Genomic DNA, 16,232 nt, shown 5'->3' with positions numbered 1-16,232 from the left:
CTCTGTCATCACCGCAGCCCTGGGGGCCACGTGGTCTGAGGGACAGCATGCAGATGAAGGAGTGCCGAGACTCCATGAGCTGTGTGACTCTGAGCGAGTAATTAACCTCTCTGGGCCTCAGCTCTTCCTCCATGAATTGGCGAGGATAATAGCAGAGGCTGCTCGGTCCCCACACCTACCTTCTTGGCTTGACTTAGCTCATCCGCTGACACCACACGGCCGCCCACATGCTAACTGCTGGTTGGTCTCTGCTAGAGGAATTCCCTGGACGGGCCTGCACTCCCCTGCTGGACTGCCCAAAGTGCCAGAGTGTGACAAGGGTGGGTGGACTAAGCTGCCAACCCCTCGCCCCTCACAGCACAATCCATGCAGATTCTAAGTCTCTCAGAGGTCTCCTGCAGGATGAAGCCCCACGTTCCCACACACTCTTCACTTGCTTTCCTCTCTCCTCTATTCTGCTTCCTCACTCTCTTGCTGGGGCTTTGAGGAATCACCTTCCCAAATAAACTACTTGCTCCCAGGCCCGTGTCTCCAGGTCTACTTCTAGGGAAACCAAAATTAGACAATGCTGATGACGAAAGATCCAATGAGGTTCTATGAGAAGTTGTTAAATGGTCAAGCTCTTTACAATAGGATTACTATTTTGAGAAATAATGCAGAGGTACGATTATAATTGCCATGGAAAAGTTTCCATGCCCGACGATTACGGATGCACCCCCTTTCTTCCAAGCTTGTCCTCAAAACCTGTAACTTGGCCATCATGATGGGTCTGCGCCAGAAACTCCAACTACATCTGGCAACAAACAGAGCCAAGGGTTTGGTGGAATGCACGGATTCCTGGTAAAGATGGGTAAAGGGGCTCGCTGCCAGGGAGCGGACAATATACAAGAAGTTCCAACAGGTCAGAGGGGCCCTGAGGGTGAGTGCTCTGGACATCAAAGCAGAGAATAAGGAACTGGGTGCTGGTGATTCTTGCTGGTCTTGGTGCTCCTGGGGTCTGGGCCTTAAAGGAACACAATGCAGAACAGTGGATCCTAATATAGCTATTCATTTCACCTAAAAACTAAACTAAGGGAGGGTGTGCTTTTGTGTGAGCCCAGAGTTTTCATAGGAAATCTCATTGGTTCCTCATATCCTCCCCAGGACACAGGTCCCCTTTATCTCCCCATGTCCAGCCTCTCCCAGTATTGCACTGGAGAATCCAGCCTTTGAAGAATATGTTTAAAGATTTAGAAGAGCCTTTCTCTTTAGGCATTACCTAGCAACAATGAAAACGAAATGAAACCAATTCTCGACAAAGCCAAACGAAACAAAATCAATAGGGAGCCACTCCGCCTCTCCTGGTATAAGGACTGTCCCCATTGTGCAGCCTGAGAGGTGAAGGGCTGGGAAGCCCCCGATGACACAGAGGGCAGAGGTGAGGCAGATGTGTTGGGCTCCTGCAGCCCCCACTCAGGGCCAGCCCAACCAGCGCCGACCCCTGGCTGGTCTCACCAACACACCTCTCGGTGCCAAAGAGCGGCAGGAAGGAACGCCATTGAATTTCGTCAAGTTCACCCAGCCTTCCATGTCAGTCACTTGACTACTATTCTTATCCAAGCCAAACAGTCCAAGCCCAGCCCTGTTACTAATGGAAAATTTATGTGCCTTGAACACAAAATCTTAGTGTTTGTATTAACATAAAAATCAGTGGAAGGAGGGGGTGCTTTTGTGTGGCCCTAGCAAGGAGAAGCAGCCATGGTTTTTCCCAGGCGAGGGTCAGGAATTGATGATTCAAGGAAGTATTTGGTCAAAAATAGGGAAGAGGAGGCTGGGCTAAAGTGATACCGCCAAGAAGGGAAAGAGGAACTGATGTGTGAGTTTGCATGCTCCTAAGAAATTACTGGAATGGAAATGGGAACACCAGTATGCCAAGAGGAAAATTCTGGACACCAGAAATTGATCTTCACATCTTGCTCCGTAGGTACGAGGGGACAGGAAAATTGCCGATCTCTGTCTCCTGACCCCCACTCTCAGGATCCTCCTGAGGGCAGCCTTTCCTGGCAAGACACGTAAGGCTCCTAGACCAAATCCCCCCAAAAGTGGGACTGACAACAAAGCAGCTGACGTGGGAGGGTTTGCATCCTCATGGCAAGCAGTGTGAAAGCCAGTGAGACCATGCTCTAACCCAGTCTGTGGGGAAATGGCGTCGAGGGGCTACCCCTCACAGAACGGCACATCTGCCTGTGTCAGGCACTGGGCTGAGGTTTTCAAACCATCATTCCCATTAATCCCTTTACCACCCCATAGAGCAGTAGTATTTCCATTTTGCAGGTGAGGAAACTGAGATCCAAAAGGATTTGCTCAGGTTCCATTAGCCACTAAGCTTGGGGTCAGGTCCATCTGACAGGGAAGCCTACAGCCTTCCCCTCCCTGCTCAGGTGTCCTCCCACTCCTGGGGGACAGTACCTGTGTGTCCAGCGGGCACAGTGCTCTCTGTATTCCCCACCACCCCACCGCGGAATCACCCCTACCATGGTGGTGAGTCTCCAGGTTCCCCCTCCTAACTCTAGCTTTCCACAGTTATTCTCCGCAGGGGCGGGGGGGGGGGAGGGGAGAAGGGCGCATGCTCCCCTAGGTAAGCCCAAATCTGGCGTTTGAGGAGATGAGCTAAGACAGCCATGTTTCAGTGGGTCTTTTCCCCTCAGCAACTGGCTTGTTTTTGTCTTAAATCCTCGATAAGCGCTTTTGGTGTACATTTTTAGCAATAGTTATGAACTAATGGCAAAAAAAAAAAAAAAAAAGGAAGCTCACCTACCAGTCCTCACTTGTGTTTGCACGAGGGGCCCCTGAGCTAAACGAATGGGTTTTACTGGGTCCTTTTGGTTCTGTGTGCCACGCCACGAGGGGCAGCTGCACTCCCCTCCTGTCACAGATCTGACCCCCAGCATGACTGTATTTTCTCTTCTCCTAGTCAAACCAATGGTAGTTTCTAAAAAATGTGACAGTCTGCAATGCCCAAAGGGCAAAAGTCTGTATTTCACAGTTGTGAGGTTTAAAGAAGTCCCTGGATGCCTGTGATCTGACTTCTTGGGAAGCCCGGTTCACCTGCGCAGTTTTTTTTTTTATTTTGTTTTTCTTTTCTAAGCCATAACACATTTTCCAAGTTACCTCCACACCCAAAGTTTTTGCCTCAGAGTTGGTTTTAAAGTTTTCAAGTTCCTCTCCCCACCCCACCCTCCAAAATCCTTCAGCAACACAATAACAAGTAGCATGCAGTCAGAAAGGGGACAAGGCTGAAGGTGAAAATCCTTATCTGGGTGGGGCGACCTTGGTGCCGAGAAGGGTTGATGGCTGGGAAAGTTCTGCCTTAGCAATTCCCATGATGTCCTCTCTGCTTTGTCTGAGGAGAAAACAGCTAGCGGTGTGGAGAAAACAGCTAGCGGTGTCCTTGTACCAAGGCACGGGACAGTAAAGGCAACAGTGTCACAAATCAATGTTTGTAATCTGGCGCTCCTACCAGGGTTCCAGGTTGATTTAAATAAAAAGTAGCAAGGGAGACAGGGATGCCCAGCTCACTGCTTCTATGACACTCCCCTTCAAAGTCCTTCCTATCAGTGCTCAGTCAGAGGAGGGAAAAACCAAAACATTCCACAACTCAGTGATTAGAGATAGTATGTCTGCTGCAGGGAAGTGGCGGTAAAAACCTTAACATTAATCTCTGGAAAAACAGGAGTCAGACTATATGACGGCAGAAGCGGAGGCAACACAGAATTTTAAACAGACGTTCTGTGCCTACATGGTTTTTATTTTTCTTAATTAAAAAGCATATAATAGGAGCTCTTGGGTGGCTCAGTCGGTTAAGCATCTGCTTTCAGCTCAGGTCATGATTCCAGGGTCCTGGGATCAAGCCCCACATCAGGCTCCCTGTTCAGCAGGGACACTGCTTCTCCCTCTGCCTGCCACTCCCCCTGCTTGTGCTCTGTCTCTGACAAATAAATAAATAAAATCTTTAAAAATAAAATAAAAAATAAAAAGCATATAATAGTTGGTCTCAATTATTCATTTGAATTAGGGAAAGCGTGCTACATAATACCCTCCTTGGGGGTGCTAAACCACCTCTATTTTGCATAATTTGAGGTTGTTGATGTTAACATTTTTTTTTTTAACCATGGAAAATTAACCTAGTGGAGTAGTATAATTTTTTTTAAATCATTTTTTAAAATTTATTTTCAGTATAACAGTATTCATTGTTTTTTGTACCACACCCAGTGCTCCATGCAATCCGTGCCCTCTCTAATACCCACCACACCTGGTTCCCTCAACCTCCCACCCCCCTACCTCTTCAAACCCTTCTTCAGATTCTTTTTCAGAGTCCATAGTCTCTCATTGTTCACCTCCCAATTTCCCCCAACTCCCTTCTCCTAACTCCCCATGTCCTCCATGCTATTTGTTATGCTCCACAAATAAGTGAAACCATATGATAATTGACTCTCTCTGCTTGACTTATTTCACTCAGCATAATCTCTTCCAGTCCCGTCCATGTTGCTACAAAAGTTGGGTATTCATCCTTTCTGATGGAGGCATAATACTCCATAGTGTATATGGACCACATCTTCCTTATCCATTCGTCCGTTGAAGGGCATCTTGGTTCTTTCCACAGTTTAGTGGTATAATTTTTTTTAAAAAGATTTTATTTATTTATTTGACAGAGAGAGAGATCACAAGTAGGCAGAGAGGCAGGCAGAGAGAGAGAGAGAGAGAGAGAGAGAGAGCGGAGGAAGCGGGCTCCCTGCTGAGCAGAGAGCCCGATGCGGGACCCCATCCCAGGACCCTGAGAGCATGACCTGAGCTGAAGGCAGAGGCTTAACCCACTGAGCCACCCAGGCACCCCAAAAGTGGAGTAGTATAATGAGGCCCCATGTAGTGCTCCAGCTTCCACAATTATCCACGCACAGCCAATCTTGTTCTACCTTTACCCCGACCTGCTTTTCCCCTCATATGTTATATGAAAAACATATATCTTGGGCAATGGCAACATGGCGGACCTGAAGGCCTTTGCTCAGGCCATCTGTGCCATCCAGGTGCTGGGCTCCAGTGTGAACAGGGTGTTCTACTGCCTGAAGGATGGTATGCAGAACAAGGAGAGGCTGGAGGGCCGGGAGAAGGCCTTCATTGTGCACTTCCAGGACAACCTACATTGGGTCAACTGGGACCACAATGAGCTAGAATGTCTGAGCAATTTGGTAAGCAAGTCATCTGAGAACCGTCCTCTCCGTAACAGTGGGCTGTGAAGCCTGAATCCTGTGCAGGACAAAACTCCTCTCTAGTCAACTCCTTCAAGCATATAAATGGTCAAACCGGATGCAGTCCCATGCAGGTCTGGCATCTGGCCTTTTGAATCAACAGTCCTTGAAATGCTCTGCTAACCAGATGGGAGTATCTGCTAAACGGAGACCGAAAGCTCAGCCCAAGACTCTTGTCTTACCACCTCAATTTGTTGATGATGTGATCAGCTGCCCTGACAGGATGTTTCCTGAAATGTCCATCCACTTATCCAGGCCCAACTGCACATCAGCAATGCTTCCAATATTTGAAATTTTTCATAATGAAATGTTGAACAAATACCTATGCTGAAGACATGCCGTACCCTCAAGGAAAAAACACCACGAAACAGAAGAAAACTGCCTAATATGGCACACCGAACTGGTTTTAATGTCCATTAAAATGTCCATTTGGGGTAAAAGACTTTTTTAAAAGTCCTTGAATCAGAAATTAAGGACAGAAATGAAATGAAAAGGATTTAGTATACTCTAAAAAACTTGGAAGAAAATGATAGAACTGTCGCAGAAATTAAGACTAAATTTCAAGATGTCTGAGGAAGAAGATATTCACAGGAAGTTGAGTAGAGAACACTGGGGAAAGGCAGGGAAACAACCGGGAGAATGACAGACACTAACACAAACAAGCAGAACAGGTCAGAGGGGAAGTTGTTGAAGTGAGACGCAGGCAAAGAAGAAACAACATGCATATAATCAGAGCCTGAGGAGAAGAAAAATGAAAGAATGGAACAAATGGTCTCAATATGTAAGAAGACTGTAAGAAAAATTTCTAAGTTAAAGAAGGGCTGAATCTGTACATCGAAAGGGCTTATCAGAGGCTTGGGAAAATTGACCAGGGACAGTCAAATCTAAGATGCATTCTAGTATGCTAGCAGACTTCAAAGACAGAGAAAAAAAATTTCTCAAAGTTTCTAAGCAAAAAAAAAAAAATAATAAATAAATCTAATAACTTACATTGCAATAGAAATAAAGTGGCATCAGATGTCTCAAAAACAATACATAAGGGCGCCTGGGTGGCTCAGTGGGTTGGGCCACTGCCTTCGGCTCAGGTCATGATCTCAGGGTCCTGGGATTGAGTCCCGCATCGGGCTCTCTGCTCGGCAGGGAGCCTGCTTCCCTCTCTCTCTCTCTGCCTGCCTCTCTGTCTACTTGTGATCTCTCTCTGTCAAAATCAATAAATAAAATCTAAAAAAAAAAAAAATACATAAAGCAAAACAGTGATGGAGAGGTATTTTCAAGGAAAGCATGAATCAAGGATTCATTCAAGTAGCAAGGCCCAGAAAAACCACTGTAAACCATTTTAAACATACAAGAATTCTCGGCCTATCAGCCCATCTTTTGGAATCTGCCAGAAGGTGGGCTCCATCCACCCAAGAACTAAGTGGGGAGCCTGAGCCTAAGGACTGAAGTGAGCATGTGATGTGTTCAATGGTTGATGCAAGACTGTGTGTGTGGGACAGATAAGCATGGAAGGACACCATTAAGAATTGATAAACGAGAGGCTATCTAAGAAAAATGGGAGTCTACGGGCATTAATATGTACAGGTACAAAGGTAAGCCTGAGAACAGAAATGGAAGCCTTCCTGAATATAGCCCATCAATCAATAATGGAGTGAGCAAGCAAAGACCACTTCCCTCAGAGAAGGAAGCCTTGGAAAGACAGTGCACGCGATAATGATACAATTACGTGACTAAGTTGAGACCGTATGTATCAGTAACTGTGAATGAATTTAATGCAGTCATTAAAAGATTTTTTTCAGTTGATATTAAAGTTCATATGGAAGAGAGGATAGGAACACACCAAAAAACAATTTGTTTCTTGGGCATTAAAACATACTCTAAATCCTCCCTAATTAAAACTGGTATTGGCTTATCCTTAGACAAACAGGCTCGCAGAATAAAATAGGCAAGAGGCAGACTCAAGTACATATGAAACTTTAGCATAAGATAAGGGTAGCATCTCAAATTGATAGGGCCTCAGTCTTAGAAAGGAAAAAACCTTTATGTAGCCAAAAACTTCGTTGTAAAGTCAAGGCAACCGACAGTCTGGGAGAAAATATTTAAAACATGTATCATAGCTAACATCTCCAAGATCATTTTTTAAATCTTAAAAACAAAGGGGGAAAAGACTTAAAATGGGGTAGAACATGGGGGACAATTCATGTCCCCTCAAAAAGATGTAAAAATGGTACTTACACAGGAAGAGATGTTCATCCTTACCCATCAGTACAGAAATGCAAATTAAAACTGCACTGAGGTACCATTTCTCACTACCAGACTGGCAAAAATTTTAAAAAGTATCACATCGCAACACCTTCTGTTGGCGAGCCCGTAAGCAAACCCACACCACCATACGTTGCTGGTGGGAATGCAAAGCGGTGTCCCCACTGTGGAGGGACTTTGGCAATGGCTAACACAACTGTATGTGCGTTGAAACACCCAGCAGTGCTACTCCAGGAAGTACTACTCCACTCACGTACCTCACGTACCTCCTACAGTACAAACATGCACGTCTGTGGGCTTGTGAACTGCAGCTTGTTTGTAACTGGAAAACCCTGGAAGTGACCTCCATGCCTTAGCAGAGGAGAGGGGCTGCATAAATTATGGCACAGTCACACACGGGGCCACGCCATTCCCGTTTTCATCTTTAAAAAAGAACGCAGAAGACCTCTATGACTCCTCCGAAGTGATTTCCAGGACATATTCTTGGGAGAAAAAAAGCAAAGTGCTAGAGTGTTCTTAAATATGCTTCCTTCTTGGTAAGAAAGAGGATATCAAATAACTGTCATCTGCTTGTCGCTAAGGGGAAACACACAGGAAAGATAAACCTGCAGCAGAGAAATTGTGGAGATGGAGGTGTGTGGGCAGAGAGTAGATCGGATGTGTGTGGGGCGGGGTGACATGTCTCTGAATGTACCTTTTGTATAGTTCTGACTTTCAGAACCATGTTAATGTTTCATATCATAAATAATCATTTATGTAATCATCCATGATTCTAGGATAAAGTTTGTAAAAGAAAAAATATATCCCCCGTTGTATGATATCAGAGAGCTCTTAAAAATGCAACAATAGTATTTTTAAGTAAAATTAACTATAACTTCTTTACATCAGTGTTCAAATTCTCCTGGTCAGTAGAGCTTTGTTTTATTTTATTATTTTTTTAAAAGATTTATTTATTTTATTTTAGAAAGAGGGAGAGAGAATGTGCTCATGCACGTGAGCAAGGGGAGGGCAAAGAGAGAGGGAGAGAAGCAGACTCCCTGCTGAGCATGGAACCCAAATGCAGGGCTTCATCCCAGGACCCTGAGATCATGACTTGAGCTGAAATCAAGAGTTGGACACTTAACCAGCTGAGCCACCCAGGTACCCCATCAACAGTCTTAAATGAAAGTCGGGGCCAGGTAGAGATAGAGACCAAGCCATAACATTTGAATCACAGCCTCCTCCAGCTGCTACAAGGCCCAAAGAACTTCTTAACATCTTTCTTTGCTGTAGATAGGGGCTCAGAGCCAGCCAGGTGATCTAGAATTCTTGCATGAACATCACGTTAAATCTTTTAAGGAAACATCTGCCTTCCTCCCAGTAGCTGCTTGTAAAGTGACAAACCAAACAGCAGCTGAGAAAATAAAGCCTCCTCTACACATTTACGATGTCTATACCGGGCTGCCATTCCATCAGAGTGGGTTCTAAAGGACACTCCTACATCTCCACTGACTCCTCTCCCACAGCCCTAGTCCCGATTCCAGGTATTTCCCGCTACACGCATGGACTTTGGCCACTCAATTCATCGGGAGGCACAGAAGAGGAGGGAAGTCCAACCATTCACCTCCTTGGAATTATGCTACAGAAGCAGATACTGGCATGGTGGGGATTGGAACCCAGGAAATCCCAGAAATGGTCAACTCTGCCCTCTGTTTTTGGATGACTTTCAGACCACTGGCCTAACTCCCCAGTTGAAATAACTCAGGCCTCCGACCTTGATCTTCACCTCTGGGGTCTGACTTCCTGCCCCACACTGGCCACAGGGGCCTTTGCCTTCAAGCTACCAGTCCCAGATCTGATTAGTTGCCCAGCTGTTCTCTGATCCCTGAAATAACAGTAGCTACCACTGACAAGCAGGCTCACAGTAAGCAACAGCTTCTATCAAGATCCTATTCGATCCTTACAATAACCCCATGATTTGTGCATTCAACGCAAATTTGCTAAATGCCCACTCTGCCAGCAACGGCTCAGGGGTTGAGGAGGCACTGCAAGCAAAACAGACAAAAATGGAGTTTCCACTCTCAGGGCAGTGTGCCGGAGGAAGGAGTGATCATTTTTCCCACGTGCAGAGAGAAACGTGAAGCCCAGCCGTTATCAAGGAATTTGCTTGACATCATATAGTTAATAAGTAGCACAGCAGGGATTCAGTTTTTAATCTGTATCATTCTAAAACCCACATGTTTTTGTTTTCGTTTTTTTGTTTGTTTGTTTGTTTGTTTTTTAAACACACCGCTGTATCATCCAATGAACCCTACTAACCTGACAGCTTGGCTCAATGAGTGTGGAACGGAGGATGAACAACACAAACATGTTTTTACAGCTTCTGTTTTAAATACTGTCTGTGGTACAGGTGCCATCCTGCTTTCCCCAGCTGGAAAATACATTCACACGCCTCTGCTGTGAACAGACCTTATTAAAACGGAAATCTATTGCTATCCTGTATGAAACAGGTACACCGTGTTGCCTTCCTAGAGTTTATGCGCGTTTATGTAAAGAAAAGGGGCAAGGTCTATTCTCTTCAAAAACAATAACAAATTGGAATGGGTAAGGTTGTGCCAAAGGCCTTTTTAGGACTTTTCGAATAATACCTGGGTGTTCACTTTTGCTATCTTCTGATAGAACTGCATTTGTTTTATAAAGTACTCTTACTGAAATTTGAATGCGCTGACGCTGTTCTGACACAATATAGAACATGTCCTGGTTTTCAAGGCTTAAAAACAGGTGTAAGATGTAAAGTAGCGGCTGGTTAGCTCCCAGTGGGTTTACTTTATGAATAATATCTATGCTAAACTCACTAGTTGGGGAAGTAACACTAGGTACTAAGCTCCTACTATGCGCCTAGTACCGGCCTAGGCAGAGACTCACTGTATCAAAGTCACTCACTCACCGCTCACTGGCCCCATGGTCCTTTCCGTCATCGACTTGTCTGTTCCTCTGTTCCGGGGAGATCTCAAAGCATTAGCAAGACACAGCCGGTGCCTGATGCTCAGAGAAGCAAGCTTAGGAGAATGAAAGGTGACTAATTCAGAGCACCTGAGGGCTCTTGAAAGATGAGCCTTTGAGGATCCCAGATGCAGGAAATGCAGGAAATAAATAATGAAGGAGCAACTCAAGGTGCAAATTCTGGGCTGGGAATAACCCATTGTACTTTCGGTGCTATCAACCACTGAGCAGTGATCAATGACAAGCCCAGGCTTCTCTGCATTTTGGTCTGAAATTCTTCAGAGGCAGAGACCGGGTAAGTCTGCACAGTAAAAGGTCCGTAAATTTGCACGATGGCTTGGTCAAGGTGAAGGGCACGGTCTACGGTCACTGAGCTCAGAGGCATTTACAGTCCCCATGGTGTGCCCAGTGTTGCTGGCAGCAGAGACCCCCGAGCAGTTAGACCACAAGTGAGCATGTACAGAACGCAGTTTTGTTTTACATAGTTGGGATCATACTACTTCTCTGTAGCCTCTTTTTTCAAGCCATGCTACCTGCCTGTTCATTACATGTTCTAGGAAACATGACTTTTACTGGCTGCCAGCACCCTGCTGGAGAGATGTGCTTGCAGGTCCCGTGAGCACCCCTGCCCTCTTGAGGCTTTCTCTACGGAGTCAGGGCTGGATGCCTCACCGCCAGCAATCACCAGACACTGGTAGTTTTTGCCTTTTATGGCAAGAAAGGAAAGAGCAGTTTGCAGGGAAAGGGTCCACGGCCCCAAACCACAGCGGTGCTCTGAAGTCCAGCAGTGTAATATGAAAAGAACCCTGGTGCAGGGACAATGGTCCCCTTGCAATTTTCTAGGAATTGTTAGTGACACTGTAATTTTAAAAGATTTCAAAGGCAAAGAACCAGCAGACTTGGGTGTACAATAAATCCCTGGTTAGTAACTGCTAAAGAGTGTGGCTGAGGCTTTTGAGAATCGCCCTTTGGCCTCAAACTCCATGGTACCTTCCCCTCCTTATCCCTCAGCTCAGATGCTGCATAAGGACCTTACGCTCCTGGGCTCCTATGAAATTCGATAAAAGCCTTTAACAAGAGCTTGCAGGCTCTTATCTAACCAAGTCCTAGGCATTATTAGAGCATAATCGCTGCCTCCAACCCACCCCTACAAGCCTTTTCCTTTTTGTTCCCACCACCCCTCCCACCACACGGCTGGGAAAAAAGAAACACATTTCAATACCATCCAGAACGGCCCTTTGCAAGGATGACTGACAGGTCCTGCCACACCTCTCTCGCTTACAGACCCAGTGAATCTGTTGCAAAGACTGGCTCTCTTTTTCCCTGAAGCAGGGTTACTGCTTGTGGGTGCACATGGGCAAGAGAGAGGAAATCAAGTTTTTAAAATTACTGAGAGACAATGGTGCAGTTTTGCAAACTTCAGCGGCAACCAAATGCCCATTTAATTCCCTCCTAATAGCTCGGCCTAATGCGAAAGTCTTCTTCTCCTGGTGGTCTCTGTCAATTCTGGGTAAGTGTTCCCAATCCCTTATTAAGCAACACTAATCAAAGCAACAGAGTGTCAGGAGAATCTGAGTGACGGCGTTTATGATTTTTTAAGCCTCTCATTATTCCAAATTACCAGTGAACTTGCAAATGACCTTTTCCAGAATATAGGGTAATATGCAATTCCACTAAGCCCCCTTCCACTTAATAACCCTCAACTCTGCATTTTTTTTAACCACAGCAAACACAAAACTCTGAAAAAGGATCTCATGGGACTTCAGATGCCACTCCACTTTCCAAATTTTCTTTCTTAGCCTCATATATTTTTCTATACCACGTAAGCTCCTGCATCCTAGAGATGGTGGGAACACCGCCCGATATAAGCCACAGCTGATACTTCCTGACGCTGGAGAGCCTACCTCGCCGATAAACTATGTAATCCTTAGACTATAAGGAGAAAAATTATCTCACGGAGTTTCCTGAATGCAAACAAAGATTCTGCAAGTGGTAAGGATGGAACAAAAGAGTGAGGGGCCTCAGTATGCTTCTCATTGTAACTTCCCCTCACTCAGCATTTTATTAAACACAACCCCTCGGAACAGGCAGGGAGAAATATGTGGCACCATGGTATTTTCCTATTTAGAGTTTTGTTTTTTGTGGTAAATAAACGATTGTCAAACCAGTTTCTCTTTTGTTTTTAAATAAGAAGATATGACTACTCTTTGGGGCACTGTTTCCTCCTGAGGCTTTTCAAGCTTGAAGCGCAACATTATAAAATAATGCTGTGAAAATTTATAAACCTACTTCTTCAACAAACACCCACATTGTGGACATGACCCTACCATTAGGCTTTGCCTGGGCAACCCAACTCCAATGAGTTAATCTGTTGGTCAGGGACATATGTATTTCCTTCTTCTTGGGTAGTTTTATGGGATTACGGCCAGAAAACAAAAATCATAGGCCCTCAAGGAGTTTATTCTCTCATCTTGGACACTACCAAAGGGTCCAGGTAGATTTGAAGACGAATGTTCAGTAAAAGTCTGCTGCATTTCAAAAAATCAGATCCATTATATTTTCTTTAGATTTTTAAAAATTTACATCCTGTAACCAAAGCAACAATAATAATTTCATTATAAGTGGATCAATGCACCATGCAGGCAGTTTTGATATTGTTACCAGATTTTGGAGGGCTAAGACAAAGCCGTAGCGTTCAAAAGACAGGGGAATAAGGGGCAAGGAAAGGGGAACAAGATGGCAAAGGCTGTCTGGCTTTTTTTTTTTTTTTTTTTGAGAGAGGGAGAGAGAGAGATGTGGGGGAGGGGTAGAGGGAGAGACAGAATCCCAAGCAGACTCCACGCCCAGCACAGAGCCTGACATGAGGCTCCATCTCACGACCCTGAGATCACGACCTGAGTCAGAATTAAGAGTTGTATGCTTAACTGACTGAGCCACCCAGGTTCCCCACGTCTGGCCTTTAATTAAAGCCTACTTCAAATTTTTAGCAAGCCCCATCTGCCCTTCTCCCCAGTTCCACACTCATGTTCTTGGAAAAAGAAAACTTACACATCAGACAAGAGAAGATGAGGATGGAAGGGACAGGAAGGGGAAAGGTGCGAGGTGGGAGGAAGAAACCAAGAAACTTTCAGCCCTGGTCTGATCCCCAGATCTGCCAGAGCTAAGCTGAAGCCTGACAGGATGCTTTTTATTACAAGGGATCACACATAACACACACAGTGCCTCCTCCTTGCAAAGGTTCCATACGGTACCACCTGCCACACTGCTCCATGAGCCCAGCTGTGTGAAGTCCTGAACAGTGGTTAGGAAGTTTAGCTCCATTCCTTAACCCTTTTACACAAATACTCCTTCATTCTTGCATGTTCACTCATTCATTCAGTCAGTGCGGTGCCTGGGTATGAGTGAGGTGGGCACACACCACTAAAAGACCACAAAACACACACTCTGGTCCCCAGTCAGATAAAAACAAAACTAAAACCTAGTAACCGCTATGAAGGAGGGGTTTAAAAGTGTGTTAGAAATGCCAGTAGGGTTTGAGGAAAGGTTGCTCCAAGGCAGTGACATCGGAGCTGAGATGCCCAGAAGAAGTTTTCCAGACAAAAGGAAGAGTGATGCTGAGATCCCGGAAAAGAGGATTCACGACTAGAGGAGCACCAGAGGTCTGAGAGGTGGCATGGGCGACAGTTAAGAGAGGGGAGGGACAAGGTCTGAGGTGGGCATATCAACATCTCTGGGTGCTGGGGACCGAAGGAAGGCGGAATGAAGCCAGCTGGCTTGGGGGACAAGGGCTGGGAAACTTTTTCTGTAAAGGGCCAGGGAGTAAATATTTTCGGCACAGAGGGCCAAGAGGCAAAATCATCAATGTGATATAATAACAACAAAACAAAACAAAAAAGACACCACGTGTCCACAATAAGTCCAAAATACAATAATAAAAAAATAATAATAATTGAGTATAATTCTAAAAATACAGGCTGACTAGTGAGAAAATGAAATTATCTTGGGAGCGGATAACAAGTTATTTAATTGGTGTTCCACCACTGTAGCATTAAAGCAGCCACAGACGAGATAAACGAAAGAGCGCGGCTGTGGTCCAGTAAAAGCTGACTTATGAGCCGATATTCGAATTTCACATCATTTTCATGTGCCATTAAGTATTTTTCTTTGGACTTTTCTCAACCATTTGAAAAAGTAAAAACCATTCTTAGGGGGCGGCCGGGTGGCTCAGTGGGTTAAGCCGCTGCCTTCGGCTCAGGTCATGATCTCAGGGTCCTGGGATCGAGCCCCGCATCGGGCTCTCTGCTCAGCGGGGAGCCTGCTTCTCTCTCTCTCTCTGCCTGCCTCTCTGCCTACTTGTGATCTCTGTCTGTCAAATAAATAACTAAAATCTTAAAAAAAAAAACAACAAACCATTCTTAGCTTGCAGGCTGTACAAAATATGAAGCATGGGTCCGCCTCTTGTTTGCCAACCTCTATTGCAGCAGATCCCACATGTGGACATGTCTCCCTGCCTGCTCAGAGTTACATTCGTTTGGGGCAGGTGATTTTTACAGGGCAATGCTATGTATTTCTTGTTGCGTCACAGCAAAATGGGGGAGGGGAGGTAAAAAATTGCCCAAGTGTAGAATTATTTTTGTTCACTATGAACTTCAGTATCTTTAAAGGAAAAGAACTGCCTGATGAAATTTAAAATTTGATTATCAGCACTCAAAATTCTCTTCTGATCTTTGCTACATATGTATATTATATGGTTGATCTCATTATGCACAAAATGTGCACTGTTTTTAATCCATCGTTCCATATCTGCTTTCCATAATCAGCACAGTTATAAATATAATTTTTAATTAACTCTATGACATAATGCAATTTTTAATTAACAGCATGACTTCATAAACTTCATTTAGTTCTCATCAACCATTTAAGATCTAATTTTTCACTAGAATAAGCAGCACTGCTGTGAACATCCTTGCATAAATTCGTTTTGGTTTCTTTAGGGTTAAATTCGTAAGTCAGTCTCAAAAATAAAACTACTGGGAAACCAGAGGAAAAAGGACGATACATTTAGATTTTCATTGTTCTCTGTTAGAGAACATTCCAGAAAGACCCATTCCACACGTACCGAGTCCCAGGTATTTGAGTGTCACCAGCACTGTTTAAAAGGGCTTATTTCCCCAAATCTCCAACAACATGGGTTTTGATAAGTTTATTTATTCTGGCTACATTTACAGTGTTGAGGTATCTGAAGTTATTATAAATGGCACTTCCTTGGTGCTGACACGTCTCTGCAAGGGCCACATGACAGTCTCATGTATATTTCCTTCACTTGCAAACTTCATCTCCTTTATCCCTTGTGGGATCAGATTTAGCAAAGGAACTCCAATACTGACTGCTATTCTTTCTACATTGGCTGGAGAGCTTTTAGAAATAATTCACATTATGTGTTTTCTTTCCACTCTCTTCAAGGGCAAGAGCCAAGTTTCAGGCAGGTCTGTGTCCCTAGCACATCAGATACGGTCAGTGTGTAAAGCTAACACCATGGAGGGGGAGGCATGCAAGCACGCCCTCACCCTCTCCAGGGGAGGAAGGCAGGCGAGGCTCTCTCTATTCCGGGCTTCTGCTGACTTGGTTCATATTATCCCGAGGCAGCGCTGCCTCTGCATGTCACTTCAACACGGTATCTGTGTCTTTTATTTTCCACCAGAAACA

The 16,232-nt window shown here is 44.8% G+C and overlaps 1 protein-coding gene and 1 pseudogene across 3 annotated transcripts in view; one reads left to right on the top strand and one right to left on the bottom strand.

The window, feature by feature from the left end:
* WIPF3 (WAS/WASL interacting protein family member 3) overlaps positions 1–16,232 on the bottom strand; it is a 91,208-nt gene that overhangs the window by 54,974 nt on the left and 20,002 nt on the right. The window lies entirely within an intron of this gene.
* Positions 5,019–5,616, top strand: LOC125081263 (mediator of RNA polymerase II transcription subunit 27-like; annotated as a pseudogene).

The sequence above is a fragment of the Lutra lutra genome, chromosome 11 (assembly GCF_902655055.1).
Source record: "Lutra lutra chromosome 11, mLutLut1.2, whole genome shotgun sequence".
In the NCBI taxonomy this organism is placed as follows: Eukaryota; Metazoa; Chordata; class Mammalia; order Carnivora; family Mustelidae; genus Lutra; species Lutra lutra.
Note: the sequence above shows the minus strand (reverse complement) of the source record. Positions and strands in the feature narration are given on the sequence as shown.